Source organism: Sapajus apella, unplaced genomic scaffold (assembly GCF_009761245.1).
Source record: "Sapajus apella isolate SASKATOON/1434 unplaced genomic scaffold, GSC_monkey_1.0 scaffold16, whole genome shotgun sequence".
NCBI classification, from domain to species: domain Eukaryota; kingdom Metazoa; phylum Chordata; class Mammalia; order Primates; family Cebidae; genus Sapajus; species Sapajus apella.
In genome coordinates, this window is record NW_022436956.1 from 28389269 (window position 1) to 28404848 (window position 15580).

The window sequence follows — 15580 nt, forward strand, 5'->3', positions numbered from 1 at the left end:
CTAAACAGATTTACAATAAAACAAACAAAGCCATTCGAAAGTGGGCAAAGGACATGAACAGACACTTTGCAAAAGAAGACATATATGGGCCAACAAATATATGAAAAAATGTTCATCATCACTGGTCATTAGAGAAATGCAAATCAAACCACATTGAGATACCATCTCACACAAGTTAGAATGGTGATCATTAAAAAATCTGGAGATAACAGATGCTGGAGAGGATGTAGAGAAATAGGTACACCTCTATACTGTTGATGGGAGTGTAAATTAGCTCAACCATTGTGGAAGACAGTGTGGCGACTCCTTAAGGATCCAGCAATAGAAATTCCATTTGACCCAGAAACCCCATTTCTGGGTATATATCCAAAGGATTATAAAATGTTGTATTATAAAGACAAACGTACATGTATGTTCATTGTGGCACTGTGTACAATAGCGAAGATTTGGAAGCAACCTAAATTCCCATCTATGCGAGACTGGACAAAGAAAATGTGGCACATGTACGCCATGATATATTATGCAGCCATAAAAAACGATGAGTTTGTGTCCTTGCAGGGACATAGATGAATCTGGAAACCATTATTCTCAACAAACTGACACAAGAACAGAAAATCAAACACCACTTGTTCTCACTCATAGGTGGGTGTTGAACAACGAGAACAGATGGACACAGGGAGAGGAGCAGCACACACTGGGGTCTGTTGGAAGGGAATGGGGAGGGACAGTGGGTGGTAAGGAGGTTAGGGAGGGATAACATGGGGAGCAATGTCAGATATAGATAACGGGGGATTGAAGGCAGCAAACCACATTGACGTCTATACTTATCCAACATTCGTACATGTTCTGCACATGTACCCCAAAACCTAAAGTGCAATAAAATATATTTTTTTTTTAAAAAAAAGAAAAGAACATATGTATCTATGGGGAGTTAGACATATAGCCAGATCTCAGTTCTACCACTTCTTTCCATGGTAACTTTGACTTACTCAAGTTTCTGTTTTCTCAATTATGAAATATGGATAACTGTATCATACAAGGTTATTGTGACGATTAAATGAGAAAAGATTATAAAGTGCCTTGTAGTGGGCTGAACACATTGTAGGCTACTCCAAATGTTAAATTTCTTTTTATGCATAAATTTCAATTCTAGTATCATTTAATCTTGCAATATTTCTAAAATTACTTTCCAATACTACACAGAAAATTTAAGTCACTCCTTTCGGTGCATTATTACCTACTTTTTCTTATTTATTATCCTAATTTATTAAATTAATTCATTAAAGAATAATTTACTAAATTATTATTGTAATTTCTGTGGTTTTTTTCCTTGAGCATATGGAAAGAAATTTGAATACAGGGACTTTTTCTGTTTATCTGAACATCCCCATTGCTAACACATCATTTAGCATGTAGTAGGAATTCAATAAATACTTTTAAAATAAACTTTTAAAATACTAGATAAATAAATGAGAGGCAGTGGACTCAAGCAAGTCACTCTGCAGAGTAATGCCACTGGACATAAATGAGTCTAACAAATCCCTTCCATCCACATGTAAATAGAGCAGCTTGAAAGACCAAGCAAGATTCTTATTTTATTTATTTATTTATTTTTTGAGACGGACCGAGTATTGCTCTGCTGCCCAGGCTGGAGTGCAATGGCATGATCTTGGCTCACTGCAACCTCTGCCTCCTGGGTTCAAGTGATCCTCCTACCTCAGCCTCCTGACTAGCTGGTATTACAGCTGCAAACTATCACACCCGGCTAATTTTTGTATTTTTAGTGGAGACAGGGTTTCACCACGTTGGCTAGGCTGTTCTCGAACTCCTGACCTTATGATCCGCCTGCCTTAGTCTCCTAAAGTGCTAGGATTATAGGCATGAGCCACCCTGCCTGGCCCAGGATAGATTCCTAATTCACAAACGAGAACAGCTTCTTTCTACCAATGGCATCACATTTGTTTGAAAATACGTTTCTTTCAAATGTAAGCCTAGGAGAAAAGAGTCTAAGAGGAAAGCTCCTTAGGCTGTGACTAAAAAATGGTAACTGGAAATCATGAACCAGGCCGCATGTCAACTGAAGATAAAATGCCTATACTTTCTGTACTCATGGGGGAGGACATTTTTAAAAACATGGAGGCTCTGAAAGTGTGAACTTCACCTTTTTACATTTCAAAAATCCTTTAATCCTCTAGAGGTTTCTATTTTTTTTTAGTTTTTATTGTATTCCTGTACTGTATAAAACTTGCTAGTGTCCTGAAGAAAGATGAATTAGTGCATTTTCCTGACTGAAAATCCTAAAATGAAGGGGACTCATGACCATACACCAGGGTTTCCCAACCAGCACTATAGACCTTTAGGGCTGGATAATTCTTGTTGCAGAGGCCTGTGCTGTGAGTTGCAAGATGTTTAGCAGCATCCCTGGCCTCTGCTCGCTAAGTGCCAGTAGCACATCCCACCCTCACCCCAGTTACACCAACCAAAAATGTCTCCAGATATTGCTAAATGTCTCCTGGCGGCAAAATTGTTACCATTTGAGAATGACTGCCATGTATTTTTAATAGACATTATTTTTAGTAACTCTTGATCTTTCTTCTTCTCAGTATACTAGCTCATATTTTTTTGTGTAAAATACATCTTAAGATGGTGTGTAGTCTCTTATATGATTTTCTAGGGATATAGCACCTCTATCACCTCAGACCAATGGCAGTGTAATATAATATTGGCCATATTACTGAAGGATACATACGTTATCAGGAGTTTTGACAGGAATAGATTTTGACAGTGTGATTGGAAAAGGGCATGCAGCCACAGCCTTCAGGGAATAGGACAGATTTATGTAGGGGCAGAAGATTACTAAAACAAGGAAGGTGTGTCAATGGTATTGTTTAATGACACGAGAGTCAAAGCTGGTATGACGTAAGAAAATGCAGGTAAATAATATGGATGAGGCAATGAGGACCCTTCACCTCCAGGTTTAAAGGTAAGAGAGGTATGGAAGAGAAAGCCAATGTGGAAATAATCCTCAGAGGAGAGACAGCTTTAAGTTACAAAAAGAGTACAGTAAAAGTTTCAGAAGATGGGTAAATGTGGAAGATGGTGTCAGAAAAACAAATGTGCAGAGCTATATGGGAATTACTGTCTGAAGGATTAGGGATGGCTGGGGAGGCCTGGGCTTCCTGTGGTGACATATGTAAATAGGAATTAAAGAGTACTTTATTAACAACAGAAATTTATTTCTCACAGCTTTGGAGGCTGGGAAGTCTAAGATCAAAGCACCAGTATTTGGCATCTGGTGTGGTTTCTTGCTGAGTCCTTCTCAAATGGCAGAAGAGGTGAAAAAGCAAAAGGGATAAAAAGGGAAAATGAGACAAATGCTGTATCTTCATATGGGAGAAGGATGGGAGGGGAAAAGGGCAAGTTAGTTTTCTCAAACCATATTACAAGGGCATTCTGTGGGCCATTCTTGTGTGGCTATAAAGACATACCTGAGGCCAACTAATTTATAAAGAAAAGAGTTTCATTTGGCTCATGTTTTTTTTCTGCAGACTGTATAAGCATGGCACCAACATCAGCTCAGCTTCTGGTGAGGGCCTCAGGAAGCTTACAATCACCGCAGAAGACATGATGGGAGCAGGTACATCACATGATAAGAACGAAAGCAAAAGAGAGAGGGGAGGTACCACACACTTTTAAACAACTAGATCTTCCATGAACTCACTTATCCCCAAGGGAATGGTGCCGAGCCATTCATGAGGAATCTGCCCCCATGATCCACCCAATCACCTCTCACCAGGCCCCACCTCCAACACTAGGGATTATATTTCAATATGAGATTTGGAGGGGACACACATCCAAATGATATCAGGCACTAATCCCATTTATGAGGGCCCTACTCTCATGACTTAATCACTCCATAAAGGCCTTACCTGTTAACACTATTGCATTGACCCTTAAATTTCAGCGTATGAATTTTGAGGGGACACATACTTTTAAACCATTGTGTAAGAGAAGAGACAATTTATAGAATCTCTACTGATATTATGGACACCATTCATATTATCATTGAAGCTCCTTGACCACTTTATTTCCCGGGAACATTTTCCTTCACCCAAACTCAGCCACTCCAACCCACAGATACATTCTACTACTATGTAACTAATGATAATTAAAGCCTCTCTATTGGCTGAATTTCAAGCACCATATTTTTCTTTTCAAGCACCATATTTTTAAACTCCACTTCTGTCTAGCTCATTTCTTCTACTTCTCTAATTCCAACAATTATTCAACCAATTGAGTAACATAAAATCAGTTTGATTAGTAATGCTTAACTGTCCCTTACCTCCTCAATTCTTCTTTTCCCTTCAGACCTTGATCTAATATCATGGTCAGTCATTATCATCACACCTTGATTATATCCTCCACTTCCTTGCTCCTTTCTCACTTTGCTGCATCCACTTTTCTAAGCCAAAACAAAAGTTGAATCTAAGTAACAACCTATTTGATAAATGCCCACTATATTTTTCTGGTTGATTTGTTTTTCCACTCTCTTAGATAACTGTTTAATACTTTTCTCTCGAATTTCAACATTTTTCCCCATTGCCATGCTCAGCTGGTGAGTTTCCCTCCAATTTTACTATAAATATAGTAAAAATAGTCAAGACAGAACTTCCAGACTTTCCCACCATCACATTTTTACCCCTGCCTATACTGTTGCCCAAGAATCTGCCACCTCTTCTCTTTCTATGGATATAACATCAGTGATCCTAGGAACCCTACACTTCAGCACTAAATCACACATCTTTCTTCACTTAAGGATACTGTCCTAGCAAATCCTCTTTGTTAGTTCAGCATTAGTTTTGTCCATCACTACTGGATGTTTCTTGTAAGTCAAAAAACAAGCTATCACTTTTAACTTAAAAAAAAATTCTATTTTGCCATCATTTCTCCCTTCAGCCTACTGCTCCATCTCTTCCCTTCTATCTGCAGAAAAATCTCTTGTGTTCTGTATACTTGCTTTCCCCAACTTCTCTACTCTTATTCTATCCTAAATCCATTCTAATCTCTTATAATACATTTTAAAACTTTACTCATTAAGTTCACTGATGAATTCTATGGTGCTAACTGCAAGAGTAGTTCTTTGTACTCATTGTACTTGACCTAGCAACATTGTTTGAGACAGCTGGTTATTCTCTGCTTTCTCTTTCTGAAACACTCTGTTTTTTCTTCTACTTCTCTAGCTTTTACTTTTTAATCTCTTTAATTGGTTCCTTCTATTTCAACATCTTGTTATTGCAAGAATATCCCAGGGCTTAGTTCCTAGACCTCTTTTCTTTCCAAGTTATGCCCATTTTCTTGGTGACCTAATCCAGAATCATGGCTCTAGATATAAACTATACAATAGTTATTTTCAAGTTTACATTGCTCGTAGTAACTGCAGACTCATGTAACCATCTGTCTACTAAAGATCAAATTTACATGACCAAAAATTGATTTTTTATATCTCAGCAAATGACAACTCCATTCTTCTAGCCATTCAAGAGTCATCCTTGAATCCTCCCTTTCTCTTATACTCCATATCAAATGTATCAGCATATCCAGAACCATTCCTCACCAACACCACCACTAACATTTTAGTTCAAATCATCATGATATCTCAAGGCAATATTGCAATAGCACCCTAATTGGTTTCCTTTGTCTTATCATTTGCCACCTATAATCTATTCTCAATATAACATCCAATGATCTTGTTCAAACCTAAATCAAATTATATGTCTCCTTTGCTCAAACCCTCCCAATAGATTCACACTGACTGCTAGAAAAAGCCTAAATTCTTAGTAGGTACTGAAAGGCTTACACAATCTACTTCTTTGCTTGACCCATTTTCTTCTTTGCTCTCATCTGCTATTTGCTAAATCACCAGTCTCCAGACTTTTTGGCACCAAGGATGGGTTTTGTGGAAGACAATTTTTCCAGGGATGGAGGATTGGAGGGGATTGTTTCGGGATGATTCAAGTATATTTACAATTAGATTCTCACAAGGAACATGCAACCTAGATCCCTCAAATGTGAAATTCACAATAGGGGTTGTGCTCCTATGAGAATCTAATGCTGTAGCTGATCTGATAGGAAGCTGAGCTCAGGCAGTATTGCTCGCTGACCTGCCACTCACTTCCTGCTGTATGGCCCTGTTAGTAACAGACCATGGGCTGGTACTGGTATGAAGCCTTGGGGTTGGGGACCTCTGCTCTAAGTTACTCATTACCAACCACATAAGTCCCCTGCTGTCCTCTAAATATGCCAGTCAAGCACCTTCAAACTTACTATGTCCTCTTTAGTGTTCATTGCTTCCATGATCACTACATGGCTTTCTCCCTAACCTTCTCTAGGCTATTTACATCACCTAAGACCATCTCTGACTTTACTAAGTCAAATTGCCTCTCTCCTCAAAATCATTCTCATTTCTTTTCTTTGCTTTAATTTTTCCTTATCACATATTACAATTCATCATTCTATAAATTTATTTGTTTGACTAGTTTATTATTTATTTCTGTCTTCTAGAATGCTAAATGAATACTGGCTCATAACGATACATTTTTCTTAGGTTTACTTTGGGTTAATATTTTTATTGGTAATAGAAAGTGATGTGAAGAGTGAAGCTGGTACAGTATTACTGGAAAAACCAAGGGAAAAGAACACTACTTGTGATGCCAACATTTTAAATTTGCCATTGGACTTACAAATTCTACTTAAAAATACCATTGTGCATGTCATCATCATGGAAGGCTTAATTTATAAGTGATTTATGCTGTCACCTTCCTAACAGTATGGTAAAGTTAAATGCAGGAAGAAATCATGTAGGAAGAGAGAGATTTAGAAATGTATGTTAATAATAAAGATGTATTTTTAGCTAACATTTTAAATAAAGCAAAATAGAAACTGAAAGAAACAGAAAAGGAAGGCAAGCAATATGCTTTATCTGGATCTTACATAAATAAAACAAGTAGTAGATTTTGAAAAGCTACAAAAGCAATGAGGCCTGAAAGCAGTTTGCACTGATTCAAATCATTGTCTTAATTACTTAAAAACAAATATTTAGAAAATAGCTGAAAGCCAAGAATGAGCATCTAACTGGAAGAATTACCAATTCAGCCACAGGCTCTTTCTATGTATACAGATAAAATGTGTACGTATAATCCTATGTAACAAATATAAAGGGAAGCTAAAATTTTATATCTTTTATTTTTATATGTCTCCTCATGGTTTATATTATAAAATATAATATGGGTGCTATAAAAGAGATAGTACAAGAAGTGAATGTGCTACACTTAAAAAATTAACAGCAAAATATATTATTATGATAAAAGATGAGATAGTTGAGAAAATGAATATGGCAAGAGAAGAGTAGTGATCCAAAGAGCAAATCTGACATTAAAAGTTTGGGAAATGCGGAAAAACTGGTAATGAAGACAAAAAAATAAATCACCCAAAACATTACGAAAAATCCCGTGGAGTAACCTCTGTTCAGAAAAAGATGTTTTTGTTTGCTTTTGTTTTTTTCTTGAAAAGTTCCAGTGATCAAATGTGGGAAATACTGTAGTTAGTTCATGGAAGATGAAGATTAAAAACTTACATTTAGCAAAACAGAGTTTGAGAGCCAGGTTAGAGTAAAGATCCAGAGAGGATCTTAGAGCGATACTGGAGAAAGTAATGAGCTTGGCTTCATGAGGAAGGTAAAAAATACACTGGCTTGTAAAAAAGAAGTTACTGTCCAGAAGTTTGTTTGTTTTGTTTTGTTTTTAAGATTAGAGTAATAAAAGCAAACCTCTAAGCTTATGAAAAAGATACAGGAAGAATGAAACAAAACAAAAATCTTGATGCAGGAGAGAAAAAGGAGACTGTCTGGCTCAATGCCAATGAACAGAAAGAAGGGATATGCAAATAGGGAAGTGTAGGTTTTTGTTTAGGTCACTAAAAGATCATTAATAGTAATACAAAAGAAGCCAGAATATCTGGGTATAGAAATAGGCAGGTTAATAGATGTAGTGATAGAAATTTGTGTTTTTGAAATGGTTTGATTTTTCCTCTAAGAAAATGTAATTTGTGCTTCTTAAAACACCCCTTATTACAACCTTTATAATTGTATACTAATGCATCCTGTCTTATTTCTGTGCCTTTATATGTGATTTTGTATTTTCCATAAGAGCTTAGAAGTACCTTCTATAAGGGAACATTTTTAATCAATCAGACATTCCTCTCTAAAATACTATTACTTAAGGCAAATGGCACAGGAGACAAATGGTATATGCAGTTAGCTGGCTTAAAGTAAAATGGAATCTAAGGAGACAAAATAATCAAATTCCAAAATGACTGATTTGCTTCTGGCCAAGATGGAGTACTGAGATTGGCCTTACCCTACCAAATGAAATAACTAAATAAACTGAACAAAATACATGAAGCAATGACTTTCAAGACTTTGAACATCAGGCAACAAGAGATAGTTTTCCTTAAGAGAGGCCAAACAAATGTGATGAATCCTATAATTTACCCAACTTAATGTCTCAGGATAGTTTTTAGGCCTGATAGCAGGGAGGGTGAATTAAGGCAGACTACCACAGCGGAAGAGACAGAACTAGGAGTCTGAATAAGGCAAAGCAACTAACACACGGAGCAAAGTGCTAGAGATCAGAAGCTTGCAGAGAGAGATTACTCCAGAGACAGGCACAAGGTCCTCCTAATGTACTTAGCTGGGTACTTAAAGGTACAACGCTGTGAGGAAACTGTTCAAGGCCAGTAAAAAAAAAATGCCTGATTGAGTTAATTGAAAATGACAATTAAAATTTTCATGTGTTCAAGAAGTGAGAGGAAAGATTGAGCATACTTAATAGAGATAGAAAATATATTTTTAAAAGATGTAAAGCAAATTTCTAGAAAGAAACACTGTAATGTCTAAGATGAAAAATACAATGAAGAAAATTAATGGTAGATTGAACATTGTGGAAGAAACAATTAGAGGACTTAATGGCACAACAATAGAAAATATCCCTTGTAAAACACAAAGAAAAAGTGACTGAAGAAAAATGAAAAGGGAATTAGTGAGTTATGGGAAAACTTAAAGCAGCCAAATATGTATATATATATAATTATATTTCTCAAAGCAAAAGGAGACATAAAATTATTTGAAGTATTCAAAGACAGCAGATAAATTTTCAAATCTGAATACAACTTTAAACCCACAGATCCATGAAGCACAACAAACCTCAAACTTAAGAAACAAAGAAACTACATCAAGTCACATTATTAAAAACATTACTTAAAACCAGTGATAAAGAATTTTAAAAGACCTCAGTGAAAACAGGACCTGCTACAAATAGAGGGGAAAAAATGATGACAGCATATTTCTTATTAGAAACAATGCAAGCTAGAAGGCAGTAATACACATTTTTCAGATAAACTGTCAATACTAGACATATCAACGAGACAGAAAATTAACAAAGATATCCAGGACTTGAACTAAGATCTGAACCAAGCAGACCTAACAGACGTCGACAGAACTCTCAACCCCAAATCATAGAATATATATTCTTCTCAGCACCACATCACACTTATTTTAAAATTGACCACCAAATTGAAAGTAAAACACTCTTCAGAAAATGCAAAAGAAAGCAAATCATAACAAATAGTCTCTCAGACCACAGTGCAATCAGATTAGAACTCAGGATTAAGAAAGTCACTCAAAACTGCACAACTTCTTGGAAACTGAACCACCTGCTCCTGGATGACTACTGGATAAAAAATAAAATGAACGCAGAAATAAAGATGTTCTTTGAAACCAGTGAGAATGAAGACACGACATACCAGAATCTCTGGGACACATTTAAAGCAGCGGGTAGAGGAAAATTTATAGCACTAAATACCCACAAGAGAAATGAGGAAAGATCTAAAACTGACATCCTCACATCACAATTAAAAGATCTAGAGGCGCAAGAACAAACAAATTCAAAAGCTAGCAGAAGACAAAAAATAACTCAGATCAGAGCAGAACTAAGGAGATAGAGACATGAAAACCCCTTCAAAAAACCAGTGAATCCAGGAGCTTGTTTTTTGAAAATATCAACAAAATAGATCACCAGTCAGACTAGCATTTAAGACAGAAGAATCAAAGAGATGCAATAAAAAATGATAAAGGGTATATCACCACAAATCTTACAGAAATACAAACTACCATCAGAGAATACTATGAATACTTCTATACAAACAAACCAGAAAATCTAGAAGAAATGGATAAATTCTTGGACACTTACTTACACCCTCCAAAGAATAAACCAGGAAGAAGTCAAATCCCCGAACAGACCAATAACAAGGTCTGAAATTAAGGCAGCAATTAATAGCCTACCAACCAAAAAAAAGTCCAGGACCAGATGGATTCACAGCCAAATTCTACCAGAGGTACAAAGAGGAGCTGGTACCATTCCTTTTCAAACTATTCCAAACAATAGAAAAAAAGAGAATCCTCCCTAGCTCATTGTATGAGACCAACATCATCCTGATACCAAAACCTGGCAGGGACACAACTAAAAAAGAATTTTAGGCCAATATCCCTGATGAACATTGACGCAAAAATCCTCAAAAATACTGGCAAACTGAATCTGTCAGCATAAAAGAAGCCTATCCATCACGATCAAGATGGCTTAATTCCAGGGATGCAGGGCTGGTTCAACATCCACAAATCTATAAACGTAATCCATCACATAAAGAAAACCAAAGACAAAAACCACATGATTATTTCAACAGATACAGGGAAGGCCTTTGACAAAATTCAGCGTTTTATGCTAAAAACTCTCAATAAACTTGGTATCAATGTAACGTATCTCAAAATAATAAGAGCTGTTTATGACAGCCTCACAGCCAATATCATACTGAATGGGCAAAAGCAGGAAGCATTCCCTTTGAAAAACGGCACAAGACAAGGATGCCCTCTCTCACCACTTCTGTTCAACACAGAATTGGAAGTTCTGGCCAGGGCAATCAGGCAAGAAAAAGAAATAAAGGATATTCAATTAGGAAAAGAGAAAGTCAAATTGCCTCTATTTGCAGACAATATGACTGTATATTTAGAACACCCAGTTGTCTCAGCCCGAAATCTCTTTAAGCTGATCAGAAGCTTCAGCAAAGTCTCAGGATACAAAATCAATGTGCAAAAAATCACAAGCATTCCTATATACCGATAACACAAAAACGGAGAGCCAAATCATGAATGAACTCCCATTCACAATTGCTACAAAGAGAATAAAATACCTAGGAATACAAGTAACAAGGCATGTAAAGAAGCTCTTCAAGGATAACTACAAACCACTGCCCCAGGAAATAAGAGAGGACACAAACAAATGGAAAAATATTCCATGATCATGGATAGGAAGAATTGATAAAGTGAAAATGATCATACTGCTCTAAGTAATTTATAGATTCAATGCTATTCCTATCAAGCTACCACTGACTTCCTTCACAGAATTGGAAAAAAACACTTTAAATTTCACATGGAACCAAAAAAGAGCCAGAATAACTAAGACAATCATAAGCAAGAAAAACAAAGCTGCAGCCATCATGCTACCTGACTATAAACTATACTACTAGGCTACAGTAATCAAAACAGCATGGTACTGTTACCAAAACAGACATATAGACCAATGGAACAGAACAGAGGCCTTGGAGCCAACACTATACATCTACAACTATCTGATCTTTGACAGACCTGACCAAAACAAGCAATGGGGAAAGGATTCCCTGTTTAATAATTGGTGTTGGGAAAACTGGCTAGCATGTACAGAAAGCTGAAACTGGATTCCTTCCTTACACCTTATATAAAAATTAACTCAAGATGGATTAAAGACTTAAACATAAGACCTAACACCATAAAAACCCTAGAAAACAACCTAGGCAATACCATTCAGGACATAGGTATGGGCAAGGACTTCATGACTAAAACACCAACAGCAATGGCAACAAAAGCCAAAATAGATAAATGGGATCTAATTAAACTCCAGAGCTTCTGCACAGCAAAAGAAAATATCATTAGATTGAACAGGCAACCCACAGAATGGGGAAAAATTTTTGCAATCTACCCATCTGACAAAGGGCTAATATCCAGAAACTACAAATAACTTACATTTACAAGAAAAATCAAACAACTCCATCAAAAAGTGGGTGAAGGATACGAACAGACACTCCTCAAAAGGAGACATTTATGCAGCAAAAAACTTATGAAAAAAAGTTCATCATCACTGGTCATTAGAGAAATGAAAATTAAAACCACAATGAGATACCACTTCACACCAGTTAGAATGGCGATCATTAAAAAAATTAGGAGACAACAGATGCTGGAGAGGATATGGAGAAATAGAAATGCTTTTACACTGTTGGCGGGAGTGTAAATTATTTCAACCACTGTTGAAGACAGTGTGGTGATTCCTCAAGGATCTAGAACTAGAAATACCATTTGACCCAGCAATCCCATTACTGGGTATATACCCAAAGGATTATAAATCATTCTATTTTAAAGACACATGCACACATGTTTATTGAGGCACTGTTCACAATAGCGAAGACTTGGAACCAACCCAAATGCCCATCAATGATACATTGGATAAAGAAAATGTGGCACATATACACCACAGAATACTATGTAGCCATAAAAAAGGATGAGTTTATGTCCTTTCCAGGGACATGGATGAAGCTGGAAATCATCATTCTCAGCAAAGTAATACAAGAACAGAAAACAAAACACCGCATGTTCTCACTCATAAGTGGGTGTTGAACAATGAGAACACATGGACACAGGGAGGGGACACAGGAGGGGACATGAGGGCCTGTCAGGGGAGGGATAGTATTAGGTGAAATACCTAATATGGATGACGGGGTGATGGATGAAGCAAACCACCATGGCATGTGTATAACTATGTAACAAAACTGCATGTTCTGCGTATGTACCCCAGACCTCCAAGTGTAATTCAAAAAATTGTTTTAAATGTCAACTTATAATTTTCTACTCAATGAAAATTTCTTTTGGGAGCAAGATGGCAGAATGAAAGCTTACACTGTTTTCCCTCCCTGACCTTTGCTGGAATACCAAATTTTTAACAACTATCTGCACACAAAAAAACACCATCACAAGAACCAAAAATCATGTGAGCAATAACAGTACCTGGTTTTAACTTTATGTTGCAGAGGGAGACTTTGAGGAGAGACAGTCTTGAATGGCTGTTGTCACTCTTCCCCCATTCTCTGGCAGCAGACATAGGGTACAGATAGACAATCTACGCACTTTGGGGAGAGAGAGCACAGTGGCTAGGGGGCTTTACACGGAGCTCAGTGCTGTCCTGTGACAATAGACAATAAAGCCTTGCTGTCTCAGCAAAAACTAATGCTGGTTCTATAAAAAACTCTTCAGGCTGGGTGTGGTGGCTTACGCCTATAATCCTAGCACTTTAGGAGGCCAAGGTGGATTGCTTAAGCTCAGGAGTTCCAGACCAGCTTGGTCAACATGGTGAAACCCCGTCTCTACTAAAATACAAAAATTCAGTGAGGCATGGCAGTGTGTGCCTGTAGTCCAGCTACTCAAAAGGTTGAGGCAGGAGAATTGCTTGAACCCAGGAGGCATAGTTTGCAGTGAGCTGAGTTCAAGCCACTGCACACCAGCCTGGGTGACAGAGTGAGACTCCACCTCAAAAAAACAAACAAAAAACTCTTCCAGTAAATTGAAGGAGAACTACTTTTCAACTGGATTCTAAAATTCATAGAACTTAAAATATGAAATGTGAAAACAAAGGATCTAGAATAATCAAAACAACTTTGAAAAGGAACTAAGTTGAACAAGTTACGGTACCTCAGCATAAGATTTATTATAAAGCAGCAGTAATCAACAAAGTAAGGTGCTGGCACCAAGACAAATAAATGAAACAAACAGCCTAAAAATAGAACTTTATATAAATGATCAATTGATTTTTGTGTAGTTGCAAGGTAATTCATTGTATATTCATATACAAAAATCTTTCATCCATGCCTTCCACAATGTAAATAACTTCTTCAAAATGGATTATACTTCTAAATATAAAACCATGGATTTAAAACCCTTAGAATCTACTACAGGAGAAAATCTTTGTGTCCTTACTTAGGCAATGATTTCATATTTTCAATAACACCAAAATTATCTATAAAAGAAAAAAGTAGAATTTCATAAAAATTAAAAACTTCTAGTTTTCAAAGGATTTGGTTAAGATGAAAATATAAAAGACAGTAATAATGAAAATCATAAACCTAATAAAGAACTTGTATCACTGATATAAAAGAACTTTCAAAACGATATACAAATAACTCAACAAAAATGGACAAAATATTTGAACAGACATTTCACCAAATAAGTTGTATGGATAGCAAATGGACACATGGAAAGATGCTCCACATCACTGGTTACAAAGGAAATGGAAATTAAAACCATAATGAGATACTATTACATGCCTATAAGAATAACTGAAATTAATGCATAATAATTACAAAAGTTGGTGAGGATATGAAGGAGCTTGAGCTTTTTACACCACTGATGTGAACATGTAAAATAGTACAAACATGCTGGCAACAGCTGAAAGGTTCTTAAAGCATTGAATGCACACCTATTGTTAAGGGATTCTTGGGGTGTTACTTTTGTGGCCAGAAACCTGTGACCAGTTGCACCTTTGCTCACATTTTGCTCAGGCCCACTGGGCTCATTTTGCCCACTTTGCCTGACAGGCTGCACTCGGCTTATGCTACCAGCCTGGATCCCATTCCTGTCCCGAGCCTGGATCATAGGCTTGCCAAGGGCAAGTCAGGCATGGGGTATGTGACCAAAGGGTCTAGCCACTGTGCATAGTCAGACACAGACATGGCAGCTTCAGTGTGGTTGGCAGGTCTACGTGCCAGCCCAAGCACTGGCTATCTGTGAAGTTGTGGCAGGGGCAGGTACTCAGCAAGCAGCTTTCATGGCTGGCACTAGGGAATGCAGTGGCACCCTGAAGCTTGGAGACAGCAGGAACTGCAGGGCCCCAAAGAGGTAGTCACAGCACTGGCTCAGGGAGCTCTCAAGCCTGGGCTCCCCACAGGGCCACAGCTCTTCTCTCCATCTCTTTGTCTGCAATGTGGTGAGCAATGGGCATGTTTCAGCCCCGTTTGTTACAGCCATTCAACAGGTCCAAGTTCTTGTCCTGGGACCAGGAAGAATGAGGTACGCAGACAGGTGAAAAGTGAGCAAGAGGAAGAGGAGCTTTATTGAGAGATAGAACAGCTCAGAGGAGGCCGGCAGGGAGCAGCTCCCTTTCCAAACCCAGGGTGTCCCGTGGAGTATTTGGTTCCCAGCAGAGAGGGTAACTCCTCTTTGTAGGCAGGTCATCCCAACAATTGTTTAGCTCCTCTCTGCAGCTGATCATCCTGAGGAGTGTTCAGTTCTCAGCAGAGAGGGTAGCTCCTCTCACTCCTCTCTGCAGCTGGTATTCCCATCATCTGTCCAGCTCTGGCTGAGCCCCAGGCTTTAATGGGCCTCAGAATAGAG